Source organism: Octodon degus, unplaced genomic scaffold (genome assembly GCF_000260255.1).
Source record: "Octodon degus isolate 3935 unplaced genomic scaffold, OctDeg1.0 scaffold00009, whole genome shotgun sequence".
Classification (NCBI taxonomy): Eukaryota; Metazoa; Chordata; class Mammalia; order Rodentia; family Octodontidae; genus Octodon; species Octodon degus.
Genome location: NW_004524585.1, coordinates 4,509,379 through 4,537,284, shown reverse-complemented (window position 1 = coordinate 4,537,284; position 27,906 = coordinate 4,509,379). Strand labels below are relative to the sequence as shown.

Sequence of the window (27,906 nt, the reverse complement as noted above, 5' to 3'; positions counted from 1 at the left end):
ATGTATCACTGCAATCAGGGCCTCTCTGTGAAGGGTCTATTCTTTAGCTATCTCTCCTGTGTCATAGATTCTTCTTTGCATTTGTCCCATTTGTTGAGAGTGAGATATGGGTTTCTATTTGGCATTGCCCTCTGTCCTTCAGTGTAGGGCTTTGGTGATGTTCTTCCCCAAGCACCTTCCAATATTATTACCGAAGGGAGAACATGTGGTTATGGCATACATAGTTTTCTGTTTACAGTAGTATAATTAGTAATACTAATAACATTTGTTGAAATTTAGAAATTGACAAAATTTGTAGCTGAGTTTGACTTTAGACCATAGGAGTAAATATCATAGCTATATAACAAAACATATCTTAAATTAGGAAATTATTTTTTAAAATCAGTTCCCCTGAGTTCTGTGTGGCCACTTCTCCTTCATGAACCTGGAGTCTTCAAGGCAGACTAGTTCACCCCAGTTACTTGTTGTCACCTCTGTGCAGAGAGGATGGTCCTGCGGGTCTGAGCTTAGAGCTGGGCTCAGCTGGGCCCACCAGTATGCCTCAGCTCACTGTGTCTAGATCTACTGAACTTGAACTCAACTGGCCTGCTTGCATCTGGTGACTGTTTGATTCCTTCCATCTGAGTCCAGGCCAACTGGACCACTAGGCCCTGCTTTCTGCCTGTCCCATGGCTCATTCCTGTTAGGCCTGCCTAGGTAGAGTGGGTCTGCTATGGTCCACTGGCTAAAGGTCCCATGGCTCATTCCTGGTATGTTTGCCTTTTTAGTTCTTTATATATTTTAGATACCAGTATTCTTTCTGATGAATAGTAGACAATTTTTTTCCAATTTTAGAGTTTGTCTTTTTACTCTGTCTATTGTATCTCTATGGGGAACTTTTTGAAATTTGATATGACATCATTGTTGATTTCCAGTGCTATTTTGTGGACAACCATGGATCTATTAAAAAAGTCTTTGCTTATGCCTATGAATTTAAGAGGTTTATCTATTTTATTTTCCACAACACTATTGCTTCTGTGTTACTGTGTAGTTCATTGATCATTCTGATTTTTATTTATTACACGTGATAGATATCTCTATTCAATCTTCAGCATGTGAGTAGGCAGTTTTTCCAATATCATTTATTAAGAATGCTTTCTTTTCTCTAGTGTATGTTTTGGTCACTTTGTTAAAGATCAATAATTGAATGTGACTGAGGTTATGTCTGCTTACCCTATTCTGTTCTGTTCATCTTCATATCTGTTTTTGTGTAGGACCATATTATTTTTATCACTGTAACTTTAGTCCAGTGATTGTTATCATTCTCTGAATGATGTTCAATGCAAATTAATTTTGTTAGCTGTTACAAATAATAAAACTGACAAAAATTGTAAGTTAGAAACATTAACAACTAGCCAATTGGTTAAAAACATTTTTCTACTCACTTCCATTTGAATCAATTATTTGCTATGTACCTGGTTTTGTATGGTCAATATTTCCTGTGCATTTTGTTCTGACTCCATTTGTCTTTCTACATATACTAACAGAATGAAAAATTAACAATTTCAACAGTAAGATGTTTCTTCTCCTATTCTACTTCGCCCTAAATAGAAACAATTTTACCCAAAGACAAACCAGTAGCTTTAACAATCAAGATCACCAGTATTTAGTACTTCTCTACCGCTGCTCTGAAACTTCATTTAATCACACTATTGTAGTCCTATCTAAAAATGTGCTCATATAAGAATTTTCTTCTCCAAAATCTAGCACCAGTAAAAATGATGCAAAGAAATTTCTTAAAATTAACACCTATATACCTTATTTAATTACTTGTGTTCATAAAATTCCATTTTAGACAATATATTATTATAGCTTTTCACCTTTCCCAAATCATATACTTTGTTATATTCAATCATTTCCATCATTATTTATACTAATATTCATGCTTCCTATATTAAAATTTAGAAAATAAAATAAAGGTTAAGGAAAAGAACTTTGACCTCTGCAAATTCCTATTCTCCTTAGGTAAACTCTGAAAAATAGTTCCAAATTGCTGTCAGTAATACAATGTTCCTTCTAGAACACACGAAAAAGCAATCTTTTATTCATTTATGTCCAAAAATGTGGTACTCAATATTGTCTATGATTATAATGTTGGTGAATATACCCATCAATAACCATGACAAGTTTTACTGAACTTAACAGAATTGTCTATCACAATTGATCATCATCTTCATAATGTGATATCCACATGCCTTTCTTCCTTAATTTGTTTCTCTCCTAATTTTTTGCTCATTATTTTCTTTTATATTAATTAACCTAAATATTCTTATTAGAAATCTTATTGTCACTTCTAGTTATACTGCTACTAATGATGATATATTATTCCTTAGGATAGTGTAAAATAAACTCATATATAGTGTTCTCAAATATTTGAACTTCTTTCATTATTTTCTTGTGAATACCATATCAACAAATATAAATGCCCAAGTAATTTGGTGTCAAGCATGAGATAACCAAAACAGAACCCCTGATTTTCATTCTAAACATGATCTTCCCATAGTCTTTCCAAAGTCAGAAAAGATAATTCTTGAATTAAGCTATAGGATTTTATTTAAAACTAGCTTTCTTTTATAAAGCACAGTACATCTTATACTTGTTCATATCAATTTGTTTTGCTCTTTTGTTGTGATCATTTGTGTGTAAATTTGCATATGTTGAAATATTAATAACCATCATGTTTGCCATTAACATTCTTTTACAGGTAACCAGAAATTCTCATTAAATTAGTTCAACGCATAGTTTGCATTCTTTTTTCTCTTCAGTTATATTCTCCGTATTCAAAGAGAACCAGAGTTATTTTTATCAGAAGATATAAAATCATAATAATCAATTTTCCATTGAAAACCATTAAAGAATTCTGTGTTAAGGAATTAAGCCTCATCTCCTTAAACTGACGTGTTGCTCCTGCTACTGCACAGTCTTCATATTCTATTCACTCTTTCCTCTATTTGCTCCAGAAACACTGCCATGTTTGCAACATCCCTATGGGTGGGCTGTGTGATAAACCATCTGGATGTGTTTCATCTCTCTGGAATGCTTCTCTCTGAGATATCTGTATAACCTGCACTCTTCTTTCCTACAGGTTTTCATCAGCAAAACTTTTTCTGAGTTTTCTCTAAGTCAGTTATTTCTAAGCTTCAAAGCCTTGTTAATTGACTGTTCTGTGAATATATATCATATTTATGTAAATTTATTTTCCATTTCTATGGAGTATAATATTAAGCTTTCTCAATAGAGCTAATCTGGAAGATATGACAGGAGGGCAGCGTGTGCTTTCTAGCCCAGGGTGCTCTGTAGTCTGCCTCCTGGTCCTGACACGTCTCCTGCATGTTTTGCTGCGTGCAGAAGCAGATGCTTCCACAGACATGCAACATTTCCTCAACACTGAGAAGGCAGACTGCACCATACAGTGATCACAGCTTTCTTCAGAACTCTGCTAAGGTGAGTCTGTGATGCATGATTTCTTGTAAGATTTCTGAGTAAACAGTATTCTCCAAAGACTTGAGGAGAGATATCCAGCAAATTCCATGGTGTACCAACAGTGTGACATGTTTGCCATCCAATGAGCCGTCGGCCTATCCTCTCAACCAAGGACTAGAGCTCAGTCCTGGATGACATAGGGGAAGCCTTTTCTTGTACTCTCCATTTCAGCATGAGGCTGTTCCATACATCTACAATTCCTGTATTCTTCATCATTTTATTTACTTTATACCAGCTAATTCATCCCTATTGCAATCCCATTTTATAGAGAATGCTTCTTTAAATCATATTTTCTATAAGTATTATAACTGTCAAAGATAACTTCCTTAACTACAAATAAAATATCAAATTTAACTTGAATGATTATTTTATCTAATTTTCATATATTTTACTTTTAAGAGCATTACCACTACCTGTGCTTTATCATGTTCATTTTTTGTCATAAACTTCTACTTATTAGAACTAACAAAGCACAGGCTCCTTATTTTAACTGCCTAAGCTACTCTACCTAGAATGTTGTTTAATATTTAATAAGTATTCAATATCGATTTGTAACATAAAAGAACAAATTAAAAGATGAATGAATATTGATCAAGGATAACACTGAGAACTATGTTCACAAAGCACATTGTAACTTCATTCTGAAAAAGGTTAATGCTTATGACAAATAAAAAACTTATATGATATTAATTAAATCTAATATTGTTGAAATTATACTTTCAAATGATATACTTTGCCAAAGTGATGATAAAATAACTATAATTCATTATGATTATTAAGGAAGCAAAGATACACATAAATACTAAATTTGATATTATTGAAATTATATATGAAATTTGATATGATAGAAATAGCACTGTCATGCAATAAAAGGTAGATTTTTTTATTTCTATGAGAATATCTAAAAAGGTGCTTACTAAATTAACTCCAACTGGAAAGACAACTTGAAAATTGCAACAGAAAGACCATGGACATAGCTCAGTGGCAGATTATTTGCTTAACAAGTGTTACTACATTGTCAATGGCCAGTAATGTGAAATTAAAAAAAAAAAAGAACATAAATGATTTGACTAGAGCAAACTGAAACTCTCACATATCCCCTTTTAATTAGCCCAAGGCAAATTGGATAACCTTTATAAAGCACTCAAGGAATATTTCCATGTAGTAGGGACAGTAGTGCCCACAAGTGACAAATAACTTCAATGACATGTAATATACACTAAATTAGTATGTACTGAGAATTGTTTCATTTACTTACTTTTTGTTAGCAATGTATAAATAATCAATAACATATTATTGTTAATTAAATATATTAATAAAAGTTGAAAAAACAATAATTTCCTTTTTATGTATTTGGTACAGGGTCTACAGGGTCTTCAGGGTCTCACTATGTAGATCAGACTCATAGTGATCCTCTTGTTTTCAACTTCCCAATCCCTGGGATTACAGAAGAGCACTACCATGCCCAGTCTTAATCCAAGTCTCAGCGTGCTCTGGGGCGGGGCCAGCATGGCACACCAGATAATGAATGCGGGCAGCTGCTCTCTGCTTAAGCAGGTGTATTAGTCCACCAAGCTATCTGGCCAGTCCTAATAATTTCTTGATAAAATGAATTTATCCTAAAGAATATTTTGAGATGTGAACTTAAATTTTAAACTAAAATATAGACAACACAAACTTGTTGATTCTTATCAATGATTATGCTGATTTTCATTATAATTGTAAAATAATTTAATGATCACTATAATTTTATATCAAGTTATGTCAATAAAGCTAGCTCTTAGACAATTTAGTAACATTCAGCTGAAATGATGCACAGATCTCATAGGCATTTTTGTACTCAATGATGATCAGTAGTAAAAAAATTCCTGTTTCTATATTTAAGTTTTACCATATGTATTATGATCATGAGAATTGCTATTTTTGTTACACATATTTAATATATGTCCTTTATTTTTTTTTCAGAATTTTATTGATAAACAGATAGCAATGAGACAGTTTCAAATCAAATCGGAAGTACAGATTCAACAAATAACACACTGTATATATTCTTCTTAGTGGTTAATTGCTGTACAAGATGCGGACTTGAGATCCTATTTAATAATTAGAGCTCATTTTTTGTTTTTTGTTTTATTTTTCCAGTACCAGGGATTGAACTCAGGACCCTGCACTTGCCAGGCAAGCGCTTATTCTACTGAGGTATATCCCCAGCCTTAATATATGTCCTTTAATTTAATTACACAGAATATTGATAATATGAATCTTCTAAGATATAAGTGAAATCTCAGTTAAATAAGCATATTTGTCTTATTGTCAGTATCACTGAACTGATTTTTTTTTCATTGTATGTATTAGGTACAGGGTCTCACTACACAGCTCAGACTTGTAGTGATCCTCCTGTTTTCGGCCTCCCCAGTGCTAAGATTACAGGTTTGCGCCACCACACTGGGACTCGGTCATTGACACACACCCAGGGGATAGGGCCAGCTAGCATGCAGGACCTGGGATCAAACCCTGGTCCCTGGGCTTGCCAAAGCAGATGCTTAGTCCACTGAGCTATCTTGCCGGCCCTCATTGAACTGATACATTTATCATTTTTTAAATACAGCTCCAAAACAGATCAATTTTTGAAATCTTTATTTTATTAAATTTTAGGATCTTTTCTCCATTCAACACCATGTAGAAATAAATGGAAAAGTCAGTTTTTCTGAGGATTTGCACTATTTGCCTATGTACAGAATTGCTGAGCTGAATCTCTTCCTAAGAATATTTAATGTGTATTTATTTTTGACACTTCTGGTTCATGGAGTTGAAGTCTAAAGTTTAAAAACAAATTAACTTTCAAAGCTTCAAAGGCAGAATGACATTCATTTTCACTCTATTGAAGTCACATCCGTAGTCATTGAAGAAGAAAATGGTAATTCAGATGTCAAGGCCCCCTGAGCAATAAGGATTCAGAAGATTACTTAGTGGAGAGAAAACCAATGGGTCAGAACTCTAACATCTCGCACATATCTGCTTTTAATTAGTCTTTGGCAGATTGGACAACCTCTATAAAGCACTCAAGGAATATTTCCATGTAGTTGGGTCTGTTAGTAGTGCCCACAAGTGACACAACAATGCCTCTGTCATAGGGACATACAATGAATTCCAGTATGTACAGGTAAGCTCCCAATTGATCTCTGATGTTAGTATTTGTAGGCTTGAGCCAGCATGTGCACATTTTGGTTTGCTCTAACCAAATCATTTATGTTCTTTCTTTTATTTCACAGTGCTGGCCATTGACAATGTAATAACACTTGCTAAGTAAATAATCTACCACTGAGATATGTCCCTGGTTTTTTAGGTGCAATTTTCATGTTGTCTTTCCAGTTGGAGTTAACTTGCTGATCACCTTTTTAGATATTCTCATAGAAATAAAAGAAAATCTACCTTTTATTGTATGATAGTGCTATCTTCATCATATTAAATTTCTCTATAGTTTCAACAATATTAAATTTAATACTTATGTGTATCTTTGCTTCCTTAATAATCATAATGAATTATGGTTATTTTGTAATAGCTTTAGAAAAGTGATATCATTTTAATGCAGTTTTAAAAATCTATAGATTATAATCATTTCCCTTGCCAAGCCTGTGATATTATTTATTTGCCTTTCCCCAAAAAAGTCTGTGCAATTAATATAAACAAGTGAAGCAAAAAAAAAAAATCAGAATAGAGCAAAATTGTAGGAAAATAATTTGTGAATATCTCTTTTCTTAAATCTTCTTTTAATATATTTTTAATATTCTATTACATACTCTACACCTCAGGAAATTTCCAAGGTTATTATGAATTTTATAAAAAAATAGCCTGTATAAAATTTTCTAATATAAGTGTGTGCCTTAAAAACAGGTCTGCATTTCTGAATAGATCTTTTAATTAAATGGCTGTATAATTCTTCAGTTTTATCTCCATATGCAGCTTGAGTGCTGTCTGCTAATTTTGTATTTATAGTACGTCTTGCATTCTTTAATTTGTTTCCACAGACATGAAGTGCAAAAGGGATAATATTTTACAATGCAATAGACATTTCTGTGCGTTTCTCAGAAAGCGCAAAGGAAGGAAATCGCCAGTCTTCAGCGCAGCGCCAAGGTCGAGCCCCTCCTTGCTAATGTGGACGCTCGCAGGCTATTACCTTGTCTATGATGTCTCTTATTCTTTGATGTATCCAGATCACACATCGCTGTTATCATAATGTCTCTGTCGCTGCTTTGAATGAATTAGCGCTGTCACTTTATTCTTAAAACACCACAAGTCAAGTTTTACTTCCTATGCATAATATGTACGGTAGGAATATTTCTGATAATTTATTCAACGTGAATATTGAATGAGACAGATATATGCTGAAAAGTGAAGTTTGTGAATAATAAAGAATTCACAGAGTAATTGTTAAATAAGATAAGCCAAGATCAGTCGTAAAAGTATATGTTATCCAGGAAATACATTTATTTATTCATTTATTTAATTATTTTATGAATTAGATTGTTACAGGGTCTCACTATGCAGCTCAGACTCTAGGTGATCCTCCTGCTTTCAGCCTCCACAGCGCTGGGATTACAGGCCTACTCCACTACTCCAGGACTCTGGCTGGCTCAGCCAGCCCTGGGGGCAGAGCATGTATCCTGGGGATCAAATCTCAGTACCTGAACTTGCCTAAGCAGGCACTTAGTCCACTGAGCTATCTCTCCAGCCCCTAGGAAACGCATTTATAAAATCAATAGGAAAAGAATCTTCAATATACAATCAGCCTGATAATGTCAACTATCATTAAAGATTATGCAAAGATTGCTTTATATGAACATATATATTTTTTCTTTATCGTCTCAAATCAGAGCAACTTGCTTTATATAATAAATAAGAATTATCTACCAAGAACTAACTCTAAAAGAGTTAGATATTTTGGTAATATGATAACTCTGATTTATAAGGCTATGTGGCATACATTTACATGTGAAATACCATGAAATAATATGAGATGAATCTGAAAGTTTACAAAATGGTTCACAATAAAGGCCTGTCTAATTTGCATGCAATTTAAATTATAGGAGTTAGTAGAAAAGAAGACTTTCAATAAGTGATAAGTGTGAGATTTGAAGGAGTAAAAATAAGGACTGAAGTTTGTAAAAGGCAAGGAAAGACACTGAGAGGATGCAGGAACAGGAATAAAGAAATATTCTCTGTACAGGAAATGAAAGCCATTGCACTGCATCATTGAAACTCTTCTGAAAGCATAGTCTAAAATCGGAAGCTAAATTCTCAGTTATGAAACCCTGGCGTTAATTTCAGACAGTAAATTCATTTTTATGTTCTAGGTGTACAAGAAGTAAAGGAACACACTGTAAAGATATTCTTTTTGTTTGCTTGATAGCTGGGTAAAATTTGATAGTTTAAAATTTTAAATAGAGAAAATAAAAAATGATATAAAATTTCAAAACAAGATAATGGGAATTAACAATGATTATTATACTACGTATTGTTATATTCAAAGTAGTTGCTCAGATTAAAATATTCAGGCAGACAAAATGGATCAAACTAATAAGCAAAAAACATTCATTTTAATAAGCAACAGAAATTATTAGTTTATATATCTTAGTTATTATATATATAATATAATAATATATATATATATATATATTTCCTTCCTTCTTTTCTCCATTCTTTAATCCCAGGTATTATTTCTTTTTTGAGCAGTTTCTTTCCCTTTCACAATATCTATTTTACATTTTTTAAAAATGTGTTTGTACAGGGTCTCACTGTGTAGCTCAGACTCAGTGATCCTCCTGTTTTCAGGCTCTCCAGGGCTGCACAGACATGTGCCACCATGTCCCGTGTTGGTGGCTGACTCAGCATGCCTGGGGTGGGTCTGGCACAGGATATAGTGCCAGAGATTGAAGTGGGTCTTTGCCCTTTGCATATGAGAGTGCTTAGTGCCCTGAGCTATCTTGCCTGCCCTCTGTTGTACATTTTGGATTCCATTTACTCTTTCAATTTCTCACACTAGAGAGACAATAAGATGTTTACACATGTGAGTCTGATTAATTTTACTTATGAGTATGTCTCTAGTTTCATCCATTTACCTATAAAAGCCTTGGCTTTATCCTTCTTTATAGCAGATAATCATACATATTATGTTCTCTCTTCATTGAAAGTTTGAGAAAAATTATACCAGCTTGTTTCTGGCAGAGTTAAACACATGTAAAAAAGTACCTGGTGAATATATTAGATCCTTGCTTCTCACAAGATGGGCAAGATTTGTAATACTGGCAATAACAGAATAAAGAGGGTCTGGAAGATAGCTCAGTAGAATAAGTGCTTACCTAGCAAGTACAGGGTCCTGAGTTCAATTCCAGCTACCACAAAAAAATAGAATAATGTTAATTGAAAAAAAAATGATGAGAGAGACAGAAAATGTGGAAGGGGAGGAAGGAGAGAAAATGATATATGTGATTTGAAGGTTAAGGAAGAAATACATGAAAAGAATGGCATTCACTTTATTTCATAGATATACATAGATAAACTAATTTTCCAAAACTTCTATGAGGAAAACACTACACATATTCTCATTTTATAAATGTGTGAATGAATATAACATTTTAAGTGTTAAGGCCAGCCAAAATTTCTGAAATAGGATGTCAGAAACTATCAGTTTCCTCCCTGAAAATTACACTCTTTTTAAATTTTTTTTTGCTTCCAACTGAGTTAAGTCTTTTTGTTCTTTTGGTAATATTCCCTTCCAGGTTTAAACACTTCCGCTGTCGGTGCTGAAGTAAGGAAGGCTCCACGTCAAATGTGGCACTGCTATGAGCTCTTCTTTCCCTTCTCTGCAGCTCAGATTTAACACTCTGATTCTTGTCTTATATTGAAGTCTCAGAAGTCGCTCCACTGCAGAGGTTATTTGAAGACAGCTTTTGAGCAGTGGTCCCTGACTGGGTTCTATCTTCTCCATGTAGTTACAATGGGTTTAGTTTAGATATGTACTAAACTAAGAGGCATTCTCCCAAATGAGTTTAAATGCACTTTATTTTTAGATAACCTACATCACATGTTTTTGTTTTAGTTTTTTTTTTTTCCCCTAAAATAACAATGCCTCCACTCCAGATAAACCATGGCCAAATAAACGAATCGTTCAAGATAACATCAGTCCCACTTGTCTAAAATCCTGATGTGTAGGTGACAAGCAGCAGCCAGTTATGACAAGTAATAGAACCAAGGTTACCATCAAGTTGGTTAACATTTTTCCATTTCTAAAACATCCTTAAAGAAAAGCATAAGTGGAGTCACACCATCCTCACGGTAGTCCAGGAGAGCAACACGCCATCTGGATTTATGTTTGCACCAATAAAGAACTGGTAATTTTTTGAAATTAGCAAGGATGTGCTTGATTTGCTCTGCAGCACTCGTCATAAACGGTTTTACTCTTTTTGGTCTTTGTTCTTCAAGTTTGCCTTTGATTGATTTCATATACTCTTTGATGTACTTCTTGTAGGCCTCTTTTGTGAAGATGGTTTCCTGCAAGTGATGGTTCATTACAATATCTACATCAGTGACTGCTGTGCTTTCGGTGCCTTCGCCCTCTGGGCCGTCAGCACAGGCATTGCCACCGATGAGCGCGTCGTCAATTGCACGCTCTGTTCTACTGACCATCTTGCCCTCCACCTCCAGCACAGCCCATCCGCGATCTCCTCGATCTTGTAAATGTCGGAGAACATCTCTTCGTGGCTGATGAGGTCCCGGTAGATATGCATGATGGTGGCTAAAAGAGGCAGCGGTCACTGAAGCATAGCAGGAGCCCGGACCCCAGAGAGCGCAGTGCAGCAGGAGCAGCGCTGGGGAGAGGGAGGAGTGGGCGGAAAGGCTAGACTGCACATTTTTGCATAATGCTATGATTAGACTGGAATACAATTTCAAGTAATTTTCTCTGCTCAACTAAGTATGAACAAACAAACCACAGAAATAAAAGTAAAGATAAATTAATACTTTCCTCTTCGCAAAAGTATAAACAAAACCGCAAAACAGCAAATTTTCAGCATTATCAAAGTTATGTGAATGAAAAGATTGGGGGCTGGGGGGATGGCTCAGTGAAATAAGTGCTTCCCTGGCAAGCGCAAGTACTGGAGTTCAATCCCCGTTTCCAGAAAAAGAAAAAAAGAAGATTAACTAACAATGATTATATATATATTATAAATTTCAACAAAATATAGAGACAAATATTTTTAATCATACTTTTCTTTTATATTAATCTATGTTCTTCTTCTCCTGGAATCTATGCTGTTTAGGGCACAAGAATTTTATGGGCATCTATAATTTAGTTCAGTAAATATAATATTAGTTTAGTCCAAGTAAGCTCTCAAATATTATTACTCAAATAATTAAATTTGATATCATTTGTTCCTAATGAGCATGTGTATTAGTAATGCTATAGCAATAATTATTTTAATAAGTATTTGAATTATTTCCTCATGATGGATTTCTGAATGTGTAAATATTGCATCAGATATTTAAATGTATTATTTATGAATACACACTTTGGAAAAAGAACAACTTATATAAATATTTTAATACCAAATTTATTGAGACATGACAATATTAATACAAGTTACATTTGGCCTCCACAGTTACAAGAGGTGCCCAAAGTGAGACCATTAGCTCTCAGACATTTATTATTACAGAAAACTGTGGTTTTTTGTAAACTGTGTCATGGAGATTGGTGTACATGTATTTTCAACTTCTTTTCTAAAAATCCTGGTGTCTAAGGGCTGGAAATGTAGTGTGTTTTGTTTGGTACACTACATCCTCTAGAGTTCCCCATAGGAGAGTATCATAATCTGTGGAAAACACATCATATTTTTTTCATGAAACCTGTGACCTGTGTACAATTCTCTGTCTCTGTCTCTCTGTCTCTGTCTCTGTCTCTCTCTCTCTCTCTCTCTCTCTCTCTCTCTCTCTCTCTCTCTCTGCCTCTGTTTTTCTGTCTCTCTCTTTCTCCTCTTTTTCTGTCTCTCTCTGTTCACATGTTTTAAAGTCTTCGAATTGACATTCAGATTTCTGTTTTATTTTGGGAACTAAAACATACTTCAGGCTTTGTTCATACAACTGATACACTGAAATATATACACCAAACTTTCTTCTCTAAACATATTAAAAATGTTCCTTTCATGTTCCTAATCCATTTACCAGAGTTAGCCAAGTGTTAGAGCCTAGGTTTTTTCTGTGCCCCATACAACAATGCTGAAAAAGATAAGTAATACTATTGAGGTTAAAAGCAACAGTATCTAAAAAATTCATGAGCACAATTCATAATTATTTAACTATAATAATAGAAAAGTTTTATGTTGTATATTTTAGGATAGAGAAAAAAATAGTTCCACAAATTAAGGGAAAATAAGCACAAATATAGTAGAAATGTATTTATCTATATAAAATTATTATACTTTAAATCAAAGATTAAATCTTATGTTTTATGTACAGTATAGTTATTAGAAATTTAATTAGTATTTGGTAATTACTTACAGAAAATTGAATTCAGAATTTGCGTTTTAAGTCAGGTATTGTGAACAAAGAACATTTCTACATATTGAAGTCTATAACATAATATTTTAATATAGGAATACATTTTTAAATGATTACTAAAATCAAACAAGTAACATCTATCATATTATATAGTCAGCTATTCTCACTTTTATCTATGCCTTGGACTATTGAAATTCATTCTCCAATATTCTACTATTAGGTATTAAATACTTTATTCATATTTCATTTTCATAACTCCCATCTTCCCGGGATCATTCCTGTCTAGCTATTCACATTGTTTCACAGTTTCTTTCTTTTTTTAACTCCTAAATGTTGGCTTGAGCCTACTTCCTGTACATTCTCCCTGGTTACATAAAGAAAAGTTTTGTTTTCCCTTGCATTGTATTCTAAATTTAAATCTAGCTATATCAAAATATATTTTTCTGGCTTGAAATGTAACAGTGGTAATAAACTTGCTGAGTACAGGCAAGGCATTGGTTTAGATCCTCAGCATATGTAACACACACACGTGTGTGTGTGTGTTTGTGTGTGTGTGTGTGTGCGTATTTCTGCTTTATAATGTTCTTCAAATTTCTGCTTATGTATTCTAATCCAGCTGTCTATGGGCATTTTTATTAGTTTGCTTTCCTAGCTCAACAAAATGTAGCTGCCTTGAAAATACTTGATTTTTTTTAAAAAATGTATTTGTTACAGGGTCTCACTTGTAGCTCATACTCGTAGTGATCCTCCTGTTTTCATCTCCTTAGCACTGGGATTACAGGTGTGCCCACCACAACTGGACTAACTTGCCAATTTTTGATGAATGGTCCCACTGTTCACTCATTCACCATATTTAGGAACCTATGACTTACTGAAGGTCTCATGTTCCAGATCCATTTGTCAGTCAGTCCTTACTGATTCTGCCTTATATCATGTTTTGTTTGCCTGTCCATCTACCTCTTAGGGATGTTATGCACCTTTTTTTCTTGCCCTATGCAGTTGGTTTCCATATTATCTCTTCTTGATTGAATTTTCATGCTACAGCACACCTTTCATATTGCTTCCAAAATTATCCACTGAACATATCAAATCTGAACATGTTAATCTTGTTGTTCCCACTATTCGTTAGCTACCTAGATTTGTTTAGATCATTTTCATTTCTATGCTCATAATTATGATAAATCAGATACATTGATACCATTATTTCTTAGGCAATTCAGCATAAACTTGTATTTTCTGAGCCTTCTCTATCTTCCTAACTTAGGCCTATGCATATCCAAGTACACGTTCATTCTGCCCCAATAAAACTGAACTAATTCAGCAGCTTTAAACACTTGCATGTTCTTAACCTGGGTTCTGTGCAATATGGGCAAATTTGAGAGCTTCCATGTGTGGAAACTCTGCTGATTTTTACATACACATTGAGCTTCACTTGTAACTGAGTTTGCAGGTTCCTGTGCATCTCTGCGTGATAGAATTCAAAGTGCACAATATAAGTGTTGTCACAATTTTACATTAAGATGCTGTCGTGCCTGGAATACAACATTATAATCACTGTTGTTATTATTTAGTTAAATGTCTGGAAAATGCAGAGGTTTCAGTAATACACTGTTGAACAAAGAATTATATCCAATATATATGACATACAAATCACTACATTTTACATTTCATTTAATATCATTATGCATATATATGTAAGTACTTAGAGCATTTTTATATTCAATATTAACTTCTGTATGATGATCTTTTTTGATAGTGTCATTAAATTAATCATGCATCATTTCCTGGGGGTGTATCTATTATATTACCAAGTTTATGTATTTTCCTAGAGTTTCCTTGTAAGGACATAGTTTTTATTTTTCTGCTCAGACATCTGTTATTAATGCATAGGAAGAGTAGAGCTAGTAGTCTATTTTAATACTTCACCTCATATAAATTCTGACACATCGTAAATTCATGAGTCAGCCACGGAAATGTCATAAGTTTTTTTTAAAATGACTTATTTTTAACATGACTTCCTTTTAATTCTATATACCGATGATGGCATTGGACGAATAACCTGAGCTGTGCATTTCTGAAAGGTTACAAAACCCCTTAAGTGTACCTCAGTTCAAATGTTTTTTAATTTGATGGATGAGATCTAATTTAAGGATTTTGAAGAACTCTTTCACAAGGAAAAATAACATTTCAAGGTTATAAATAAATGATTAAAGAGTAAAATATGGATATAAGTGAGCATGTATGTACATATGTCTGTTTATTTTTTAGTTTTTAAAAAAGTGTTTACTTTTTCAAAGCAAAATAGCAATAGCCTATTGGAAACCTGCTCATTCTTCAATACCAATTTTTTTCTTTAAATTGAGAAGTGACTTACTGATTACTATTTTAAACAAATCCCCCTTACACCTTTAAGTGTTTACCATCTACTTGTGCTGAATCCTTCCAAGGAGTTATGTCTGTCATCAGTTTAACAGAGGTACATCAATAACTATCGAATTCCCCCAAAAAAGTTTCTGAATAGTGTTCAGATAAATTTTAGAAAATCATCACAGAGACTAACTGGAAGAGGCATTTTATATTTACAATTTGACTGATAATGCCAACACTTGTTACTGTGCAGTGTATTACAGGTTTTGGAGATGTAATTATGTAGTTGAAAAGTTTACTGATAACGTTACCCACCTAGTCTAAACTAAATCTAATGTTCCCATCTGTAATTTAATTTGTAAATTTAAGTGTCTTAAACGTGAGTCACTTATGAATTAAAGGGGAAGGTGAGACCTAAAAAATTACTCTCAACTAGATTATGTACACCAAATGCATTGGAATTTCATATTTTTGCTTTTATTTTGTCTTTAAAAAATGAAATAGCAACACTCTTATAGGTCACACAGAGCACACACAGATTTAGCAGTATTGATATACTCTGTCTCGGAATCAAAGACACCCTGTACCACCCCCATGAACATCAACAGCAGGTCAAACATTAACAGTTGTAACTAAGCACTGTGACAATTAGCCAGTTTTTCCCACTTAGTCCCTAGTAAAACACAAAAGGAGTAAAATAGCTACAAAACGGGCAATATTATTTTGCCACAATTGTAAAGGGTTAAAGAGTGAAGCAATTGTAGCTCAATAACTGCATGTTTACAAGTGTTTTATGATTTTTCATTTTCAGTCCTTGCCTTTTAGTGTTAGGTCAATACTGCCAATTTCATCTGTGATAATAGCTCTTGGAGTCATACCATTGCATGGTCCAGTATTGGTCTGATCCTCCTCAGTCCTCCTTTTGATAATCCTAAAATGATTGAAATGTACTCCACAATCCCTAATTCAGCACATTCTTAATCCATCTCTTCAGATACGTCTACAGAAAGACACATGAAAAGCAAGATGAACATAAGAACTTCCCCAGGTAAGATAACCACAAGCACCCCCAACTTCCCAGTCCACACAAACCCCAGGGAGACCTGGGGCCGCTGCAGGCTCGCTCTGCAGCGCTGGGCTTGGCGGGAAGGCCTGTTCTCCAGTCCGCGCTTTTCGTGGCCGCCACGTTGGGAGGTGGTGCGATTCGTGGCAGGGCAGGGAACCACGACTGCTGCGGCTACATGGGAAACTTGCCTCCAGATGTGCGAACCGAGGACACTGGGGACGCGTTTTATAAATGTGGCGCTATTCGCAAGATCGATCTGAAAGAGCGCCCGGGCGACCGCCCTTGGCCTTTGCAGACCTCGAGGACCCACGAGGCACAGAAGACGCCTAGCGGCCGTGGTGCCAGCCGAGGTGGCGGCGGGGGGCAGGCGGGGGCGCCCCAAGGCTGCTATGGCCCCCCATCCAGGCGATCTGAGTGCAGAGTGGTTGTCTCTGGACTTCCTCCAAGGGGAAGCAGGCAGGATTTAAAAGGTCACCCGCTGCGTGAAGACTGCGGTGCTGTTAGGCTGACCTCTACCGAGATGGCCGGGTGGAGGAGGAGGGAAGCTAGGATCTGCCTGGCTCGAAAACTGGACGACACTAGGTTTAGCTCTCCTGAGGGAGACCCTGCCTACATGGTGGTGAAAGCTGATGGGCCCAGACGTCCAAGTTACGGAGGATCTCCAGCTTGAAGGCCTAGCCGCAGCAGAAGCCGCAGCAGAAGCGACAGCAGGAGTCCTCGCAGGTACTGCCCCCCCCCCCGAGAAGCGGAGGGTCCCACGCTGTCCTCCCCATCACAGCAGAGCTCGCTCGCATGCACGAGATGACTGGTGACACCTTTTGTAGCACCCATGTACTACCGTCTTCCTTTATTCAGCACAATCTTTCCATTTTCTAATACAAACTGTTTGGTTCAAAATGGGCTAAAGTGTTAAATTGCATTCTTGTGTAATAGCCCGTTGCTCCTAACATCTACATTCCCTTCGTGTGTTTGGTAAATTGTATTTTGAGTGATGTCATAGACAGGATTGTTTAAATTTAGTAAACTCTCCATGCTCTTCAGACTGTGATATTCTGTAAATGTTTATTCTATTTATATATGAGTAGAAAACTATAAAATAAATGAAGCTAACTATTAGGTTCAAGTTAAGAAATGTATATTAACTCATTGTAGTGATTTATGTAATATCTAATTTTATAAACAGATTGATATTATATAATCATAAGATATAAAATCCTTTCATTAATATGCTTTTTTTTTTCTTTTTTTTCTTTTTCCTTTTCTATTTTAAGGAAGGGTCTACCAGGTATTCAGGGTATCACTACTAGATCAGACTCAAAGTGATCTGCCTGTTTACAGCCTCCCAAGAGCTGGGTTTACAGGCGCTTGCCACCAAGCCCACTGTCTCACCGTGATCTGGGGGCAGGCCTGGGAATCAAACCTCAGCCCCTGAGCCTGCTTGCAGGTGCTTTAATCCACTGAGCTACTTATCCAGCCCTAAAGTTGAAAAAGACTATTTTGTATCTGTATATACAAAACAGTTAAGATATACAGCTACTTTCTCCTAATTCAATGAGAAGAAAGATTTGTACTAATAGTGTTTGGACAGGATATCATGTCTGCATCTTATACTATGAATAACCACTACAAAGACAACAGTATGCAATGTATTAATCATTGAAATTGTCCTAATTGATTTTGAAACTATCTCATTGCTATTTGTTTCTCAATAAAATTAATTTTAAAAAAGGAGAAAAGGAAAATTAAAAAATGTGTATGTATACACAAAAGAGTTAGGATCGATATACAGCTACTTTCCCTTAGTTCACTGAGAATAAAAGTTTGTATTAATATTGTTTAGACAGACATCATGTCTACATCTTGTCATCTAAATAACTACTATGAAGAGAACAATATGCAATGTATTAATTATTGTAAACATTCTAGTAACCTGTTTTGAAACTGTTTCATCACTATTCTCTTTTTTCTCATTAAAATGAATAAAAATTATAAAAAATAAAATAAAAACAAAAAATATAATTAAAAAAATAGAGTTGAGAAGGATTTTTTTTGGCAGGGGAGGGCTGGTATAGGCTGACTTAATGGCGGGTGTGGTGTGGCCTGTGGAGCTGGGGATCGAACTGTGGTCTCGCAAGCCTGACTGCCTCGGCCCAGATAGGCCCATAAACAACTGAGCTAACTAGCAAGCTCCCTTTTAATATGAATTCTATAAAATATTCAGGATTTATCAAAAAAAATCATGAAATAGTGTATTTCTTTAAATATTCAATGTTCGAATTAGTCCACTCCTTTGTTAAAATAAAAAATGGTTAAAACTTTTGGTCTTGCCCTGGCGTGATTCCCTCCTATGTCTGTCCTATGAGCAGTACTCATTCACTTCTGTCTGCATTCTCTCTCCCATATATGCGCGCCACCACACCATAGAAGATTCTATGACACGAGCCCCCTGAGGCCCCAGAACTGTCTCTTCTGTTGTGAATTAAAGGCCGGCAAAGACTACCAGTTTAAGGTGGACAATGATGAAAATGAGCACCAGTTGTAATTAAGAACAGTCCATTTAGGGGCTGATGTAAAGGATGAAGTGCACATTGTTGGGGCAGAGGCTATGAATTATGAAGGCAGTCCAATTAAAGTAACACTGACAACATTGAAAATGTCTACACAGCCAATGGTTTCCCTTGAAGGTTTGGAAATTATATCACGTGTTGTCTTAAGGCTGAAGTGTGGTTCAGGGCCTGTGCATATTAGTGGACAGTATTTAGTAGCCGTGGAAGAAGATGCAATGTCAGAAGAGGAAGAGGAAGAAGATGTAAAACTTTTAAGTATATCTGGAAAGCAATCTGCCCCTGGAGGTGAACAGAAGGTTCCAAATAAAGAGTAAAACTAGCTGCTGATGAAGACAACAAGAATGCTGAGGACAAGGATGAAGATGATGAGGATGATGAGGATGAATTTTTAGTTTAATTTAATTTAATTTATTTTTTTTTTTGCTGTACTGGGGATTGAACTCAAGACACTGTGCTTGCCAGGCAAGCACTTATTCTACTGAGCTATCTCCCTGGTCTCTAGGATGATGATTTCAGTGATGAAGAAATTGAAGAGAAAGCTCCAGTAAAGAAATCAATATAAGATACTCCAGCCAAAAATACACAAAAGTCAAACCAGAATGGAAAAGACTCAGAACCATCAATGCCAGGATCAGAAGGGGAGGAATCATTCAAGAAACGGGAAAAGACTCCTACAACACTCAAAGAACTTAGTCCTATACAAGACATGATGAAACTCCACCCTTTACTTGGTTTTAAGTATGGATAGAATGTTGTGATAAGACATGGTAGTAGTGGTGCTCAGACATGGAGATGGTAGGGAGACAAATATACATGTGAAATAAACTCAGCATTTTAATAAATGTATAGGTCTTCATTTAGGTGAAAACTAATAAAAAGACTAAACTAATTCCAATAAATTTCAGTAAATCCTAAAGTGAAACATAAAAATATTCTAGTATCCGACAATCTGACATGGTTGAGCTTGTCTGTAATCAAAGCACTCAGGAGGCTGAGCAAGAGCACTGCTGTGAGGTCAAGCCCAGCTTGAATCACATAGATATTGTCTCAAAAAAAGAATTTCTAGAAACACACAATCATTAAGCTATGAAAAATTCACAACATTGGAGAGCTAATGAAAAAGGATGCATGCTTCCATTACTACTGTAACAAGTTTGTTACTGTCTTAAAAGGAATACCTGGAACAAAGAATATTTAAATTGTAATTTTATTCAATATTAAAATCACTACAAGACTGGACGTGGTGGCACACACCTATAATCCCATTGCTGGGGAGGCTGAAATCAGGAGGATCACTATCAGTCTGAGCTGCATAGTGAGACCCTGTGACAAATACATTAAAAATATATAAATAAGTTCAGGGAGTATAGCTCGGGGGTAGCGCATTTGACTGCAGATCAAAAATAAATATATAAAGTCACTACAGATCATTTTTAAATAGTTCTAAGTAAGTGCTGCTTTCATTTTAATATGACTTCTTACTATATAAAAATACAATAATTTTCTTATTCACATATAATAAATATGTATTTTTCTTCACTTGTATTTATCTGTTTTGATGTTCTGTGTATAATAAATAATTAAATCTCATAATCATTAAAACTTGTGATCTTTCTGGGAGAAAATTCACTTAATTTCTTCCTTAATTATATTGAATCACTCCATCCTACAGCATAAATATCAGATAAATTTTGAGTTAAGTCCTCATCTGACCTCTGGCTAGAGGGTGTTCAGAATTTTGCACATATTCCCTTTTTCTCCCACAAATTGTTCTTTGCTGAAGTATTATTTTCTTCCAATGTTACACTGGACAGTAGAGAAATTTTGTGAAGTGTATATTTGATTATTCCATAGATATTTTCAGGCTCACTGAAAGTGTATTTGTAGATATCACTGCCTTTGACTCAGAGATGGAAAATTTCCAAAATCTCCAGTGAAAGGTTCATGAAAGGCTACAGCAATTCCTGAGGTGATACCATGACTATTCCCTCATTTACAAATCACAATAGTCCTGAAAAGTAAATATAATAATACCTGTTCCAAGTTGAGAAACTGGAAGGTGAAAGAAATTAAGCAGCCTACCTTTGTAGGGAACCTAACAAACGATATTGCTAGGATTTGGCCAGGTTGTATTTCAAGGTTTGCATTTGTGTCTGATTGATTGTTTGAAGTTGTTTGAGGCTCATTGGCATTCTGCCCAAAATAAGTTCTCAGCAGGGAAAGAATGTTACTGCCATTTCAGCTGTCTCTCGGCTGAAGGTTATGATATTTAAATTAATTCTTACAAGGAAATTCAATTACAAGCACATGACAGCTTTTGCTTCCATTTTGTGCTTTCATATAACTTAAGATTCTAAATATTTTATTGTTTAAGCCAGTAGACTGACTTTTAATAAATATTCTACGGCCTTTATAGTTTTCTCTATGCTTATGTTACCCGGTATTTATTTAAATTTATAATCTAGTGTGCTTATGATTTGTTCTTATTCCAGTCTTCGGACATAAGCCATGATTCTTAAAGTAATAATAGTTAAAAATTGGCCCTGAGTTACAATAAAATTGAAACTGCAAAACTCTGTGCCCTTGATCTTTAGGAAAAGTTAAAAAGCTTTGAGAATAAATCTGAATGCCAGTATGAAAGGGATGTCATTTTGATAAAAAATTTACTCCAGTGTGCTTAATCTAGTACTAAAGTGGTTCTGATTTCCTCTTTGAATATAATGTTTCTAATTATGAGTAATTGAAACTAATTTTAATATAGAGCTCTAATTAAAGAAAGATAAATGCTGCATGAAAAACAGCATCACCTTCTCATTACTGCTTTGTCAGGACATTTCACCACAGAAATTTGTACAGTTCTATAGCCAGCTGTCTCCAAAGAGCTCAGCAAAGTCTAGCTTCCTCATGTATGCCTCTAAAGGTTTCTGAACAATGAACAATACACATTTGAGAGGAATACATGAAAGACATGAAGACTGGGCTCGCATGCAGTGACTGTTGGGGAATTTTATCCTGCTAAATATTCTGACTTGTTTATATGGTTCAAAATTCAATGAAGTGCCCATATTAAAATATGTACAAAGAATAATACTACATAAATTTTATAAAGTAGAAAAAGTTAAAGTGAATTTGAAACTGTTTGAATGCTTGCCTAAAACTAATTTACTCCTGACTTTCTGACTTAAAATTTCAAGCCTAGCGTTCAGCTGAGTATATGTAGTTTCTCTACCTATGCTTTAAGTCATACTGCTGCACTATGATGATGTGAGCAACTAAAAACTGCATGAAAAAGTGCAGAACTAATCACAAAGTGTTTGAGTTTGTTATGGGACTATCTGGATTAATACATTCATTTCCTCCAAGGAGTAGTTATCAGTTGCATCCATCTTTATTTTCAGAAATATTGGAACACACTTTATGGGAGAAAAGCAAGATGGGAGGGGAAGAAAGTAAATTTTATTATCTTGAGTTTGTTTTGAGACACTTTTCTTTATATGTTTGACAAAAGAGAAAATATGCATAATTAGAAAGATTGATGGTATAAACTCAGAGCTTACAGCCCATTAAAATGACTTTGCAATCAGTGCATATAATGTGAGGCTTGTTGGGCCAGTTGGAAGACAAGGTTTGGTGTTGAGGTTTGCCTGTTCTGATTTTGTGGCCAAGAACCGTTGAACTTCCAAGTCCTGAGTGGGTCTTACCTTAGAGCACAATGTTTCAATTTCAATACTGGTATATGCACCCTTTTCTATAAAGTTGAAAACTTACTACTCAGTTAACCATTCTACCTTTGAAAACTGACAGAATATTATGAACAGCATTATATTTATGAATCTAAAATATGCATAATCATTCTAGAAATACTTGAGAACAGGTCTAAATGGACATATCAGGTGAAATGAAATTTCAACTTATTTCCCAACTTTTAAGGATGTATAGTCTTTAATCAAAAAATACACAGTGCAAATTCTATGCAAAACTACATGTACCAAATATAAAAAATTATAAATATTGAATTACAATATTTGATTTTAGCTACAAAAGTCACTTACAATAAGTCTTGCCCATTTCTAAGTTAAAGTACAACTACTACTTTAATCATAATTTCCTCCCCAAAATTGAAAGAATTGCCTTAAATGATTTTTTTATTTTGGATCTGTCAGATGCAACTATAGGTAATCAAGCAAATCAAATTCAGGGCTAATTAGGTGTATTTCTTTCAGATTAGAAAAGAATTTAATCCTTACTATTTAAAAAAAAATAAGAACGTTTCAAAATCAATCAAGGTACTGACATCAAGGATGTACAACTGCAAAAGCTAAAACTAAAATTAGTGATTTGAAGTTTTGTGTGTATTCCTGTATGTGCACATGTGTGTGTTTGGGTGTGTGTGTAATCAATTTTCCTAGGTTTCTGGATTAATGAAAGTAAGTCTTATTTTATAACAGAGAGTACTAAATTCCCCCCAAAATGCTTTCAATACCAAAAATACATCCATCCATCCATATATACATACTCCAAAACATGGCCAATGCTGTTAAGTAGCTTTTAAATTTTAGTTACAGAAAGACTTGATGTTTTTCTTATTGTTGGTTAGTTAAAATATATATTGATCATTTTAAGATTTGCTTCAATAAAATGATCATAACTGTTTTCCCCCACTGTCATCATGCCAGCTCTTGGAATATGCTATTGTCCTCAGCCTCATATGACTTTTCAGGCTTTGACAGCTTTTAATAAGAAATTTTTTATGATGATATTATTTGTGAGATTTTTTTCTTACACACTTTTAGTAATATGATTCCTTATTCAACTGCTGTATAATTGTAAGAGCTCTTCTTTGGAGTTAGCTTACTCAAAGATTGTCTATGACATTAAATGGCTTTCTACAAGGCACTTAAATTTTCTAAGTTTCAGTATCCTTAATCAGTAAGAGTAGATAATTAACACCTACTCTTTTGCCTTGAGATTAGGATCCAGCAATAGAAGCACACATGAGTGTGAAATTACTAAATTTTAATATTCATCAATACTAACAAGGCCCCTTGTAAGGGCAAAAGACTGCAACAAAAGTTGATAGATCATTATATCTATTTTTGAAAGGCAACAGGCAACATTAGTGACTATGTCCTAAGCATAATAAATATACTACTTGATTAATTTATCCTCATAACATTTAGCAGATGTTTAATTATTGTATCTGTTATCTTTTGCTACATAGTAATTTCAAAACTTCATTGGCACCATTAAAACTTTGTTTATGTTAGTAATTCCAGGAATCCATTTGACGCCGGAATTTTTACTGTAGCCAAGTTCCATGTTAAACTTATGTATATATCATCATTCACATGGTCAGGTGATCTATTTTTTTTTCAATTTTTCTGATTAATTCCACTGATAGAAGTGAAAGGACCTATGCATCCTATCTTTCAGAATCTCAGGTTTTTTTTTTCCAGCTTTCACATGCTTATTCAATTCTTGTCTAATTTAACAATATCTAATTTTATAGACATTGGCCCATGGCAAACATGTTTACTGAATGAAAGCTATTCAGACATTTAAGTCCTCATTTTCTGGGGACTAAACAACAAGGTAGCTACATAAAACACTGTGGATAATGACATACACTTGCTCAGAGTTTTCATATAAGACATTATCAAACTATACCTGCTGATAATATTTAATACAGTAGAGTTAGTGACTGCAGTTCTTACATAATTTAATTGCAAGTACCTTACTGAAATAATATTTTGATAGTTTTAATTAACTTTCCAAATTAGCATAATATATTTAAGAAAAATATAGGGTGAAATAAAATTAAACAGGAAGAGATTGCTATAAAAAGATAAACAAGTCAAATGCTGAGATGGAAAAGTCAAATTTACACAGCTTGAAGGAAGAGATCAAGTACAGATTTCACAAGTCAAAAGATTCAAAACCCAATGCGACACAAATCCTATTTAAAAGCTGAGTTAAAATTAGTATGTCTGGGCAGGCCTAATAGCTCAGCTGTTTAAAGTGCCTGCAAGCAGGAGCAGGGGCTGGGGGCTTGATTCCAGGGCCTGCTGTGCTGGCCCCACCCCGGTGTATGCGGAGATGGCAATTAAGACTGGGTGTGGTGGCATGCCCCTGTAATCCCAGCTCTTGGGAAGCTGTAAGCAGGTGGATCACTACAAGTCCAATCTAGCAGTAAGACCCTGAACACCCTGTAGACTATTCCCCCCCCAAAAAAATAAATAAATTATAAAGAGACTAAGGAGATAGAAGGATATATATTTAAGAACAGAGATGAGGTCTAATATAATTTTTCTTCTTTTCAAACATTTTGCTTCTAATTATTACAAAACATTTTAAATTATTCTAACAGTCTTCCTTACCTGCAAATGAAAACAATTATTAAACAGAAAGTGATGGAATGTGTGTCATAAATTAGATAAGTCACGACTATAGCCCCTCTTACATTTTCATATCAGTTTTTATATTCAAACATAAAGTAATAAAAATAGTGGCAGAAATGAAAGTAAGAGTCAAATAACATCATTGATATTATCAATTTTAAATAAACAATAACTAGTTATTTATCTCCATTTGCTTATATTTATGATAAGGAATATAATTGCACAATGTGAAGATAATTTTGAAGAAAATGGGCAAGGTAAACGCTCAGGAAAGCATGATGGTTGTTAGAATGGATATTCATGAGCACAAACTGAGGCTTAATGTTTCTGAGCACAGGAAGGGCCAACATTCCTTTAATTCCTTTCAGAGTAATCAAATTTGGCATGCTAAGATGATGTACTCTTTAATACACTTAAAGCCAACTGATTCAAAGCCTTAATTAGAACTTCAAAATCCCTTTGCAGCAGCACCAAGATTAGCGTGTGGCTGAATCACAGCCAGATGTGTGTGTGGTTGTTCCGTCAGGATCTCCAGTTCTGAGGAGTTCACGTGTCTTTTCTTGTTCATTGACCATGATATGCACTAAATGAGGACCCTGGAGAGTGCACGGGAGCCTAGTTGAGTTCATCTACCAGAAAACCTTCGCAGACTTTGGAGACTTGTTCCCCACATGCATATCTTAAATAACATTTAATCTCCAAATAAAGATAATACAGTCTTATGTTAAGCAAACATAATTTAAGTTTAAATGCAGTAACTAAAATGCTTAGATCTAAAATTATTTATCAATGATATATATTAAAAATACAATAATACAAGAAAGAAATTATCTATCTATCTATCTATCTATCTATCTATCTATCTATCTATAGAGAGAGAGTGTGTATATAGAGAGTGTTCATATGTGCAGAGATATGCAGTAATAATTTGTACATATAGGATATATTTTAACATTTATATCAAAATAGTACTAATTGTGACTTTTACAGTGCTCATTTTGGGGTTGGCTACATAGTCATAGTTCATATTATAAAGTTATATTCTTTCATATGGTTTTACCATTAGCAAACATCTCATATCCTGAGCATACAAAACAAATTTTCATCCTGAACATGTCAACCACTGTCAGTTCTTCCTGAATAGTTTCCACTGCAATTTAGAGGGCAGGATAAGAAAGGAATAACTGATATCCTCAGAGCTCATCTGTATTCCACACATATTTTAAATCTCCGCTAGGTAGTAAAGGCCTGATTTCTCATAAGTAACAAGTTTCAATCACCTTAATTAATATAGTAAAACCTTTGTCTCCTCAAAGACAGGAGGAGGCAATAAAAGGAGCTCGATGGAATCTTTTTGCAAACTAAGTCCTCTAATTTAAAGAACAAAATGTCATACTCAGAAGAAACAAAGTTTTGTTTACTAAATACTAAGAGCACATTGAGCACAGCCACTCTCATTCTCAACCCTTGATGTCTGAGTTGGTGAAAGATTTCTTTGGGAGGAAACTACATCTTAAGTTGGATACATTCTTGGAGAATATCTAGGGACTCTGCCCTAAACATAACAAGATTTTGACACCTAACTGTTGTCATAACTGAGATATGAAAAGACAATTCTAGTCAGCTGTATTTCAGAATGGTGAGAGCATGGTAGGACTCATGAATTTCTTGGGCATGGCCTATCGTCACCTTTCATTTGCTGTGAAGTGATTTTCTTGATCAGGGCAATACTGTGTGGAAAATCCAGACATGGAGTAAGACTTACTTTGAGCACAATAATTGTAGGCAGGGAAGGAAAATCCATTTTCAGAGTAAATTTGTATTCAAATATAAACAAACTCCTGCCTGTATTTTTTTTTTTTTTTTTTTTTTTTTTTTTTTGCAGAACCAGAGATTGAACTCAGACCCTTGTGCTTGCCAGGGAAGAGCTTATTCCACTGAGCCATCTCCCTGGCCCCCCTGCCTGTCTTTTAATGAAATTGTTCTAAAGTAAGAAACCTGTCACAAGATACCTGAATGATCACCTCAGAGAACTGTGCTACTATACCAGCACTCACTGTTAGTTTAGATTATTGGAACATTGGACTCTCAAGGGACACTATTGCCTGGAAATCCTTGGTGAGCAGAAGTCAGCTTTTATAACCCAAAGCTAATGTCAAGCCTTGCTCCAAAAGCAATTTTTGTTATAAGTCTCTGAGCAATAGAAGAATGGAAGATGCTGACTTGTGTTCAAAAAATTAGTTATTTTGGGGCTGGGGAGATGGCTCAGTGGAATAAGCGCTTCCCTAGCAAATGCAAGGGTCTGAGTTCAATCCTTGGTTCCGCAAAAAAAAAAATTTAGTTATTTTATGTACTTGATTATTAAACCCCTTACCCACTTAAATAATTTTTATAATACCCATGTGGTATAAGTACATTTATATCATTTTACCAT

General features: G+C 34.7%; 3 pseudogenes; 2 read left to right on the top strand and 1 right to left on the bottom strand.

Moving 5' to 3' along the window:
- Positions 1–10,791: 10,791 nt before the first annotated feature.
- On the bottom strand, positions 10,792–11,220 carry LOC101583951 (annotated as a pseudogene).
- Positions 11,221–15,526: 4,306 nt separating this feature from the next.
- LOC101584852 lies at positions 15,527–17,312 on the top strand (annotated as a pseudogene).
- On the top strand, positions 17,309–19,822 carry LOC101584467 (annotated as a pseudogene).
- Positions 19,823–27,906: the final 8,084 nt, after the last annotated feature.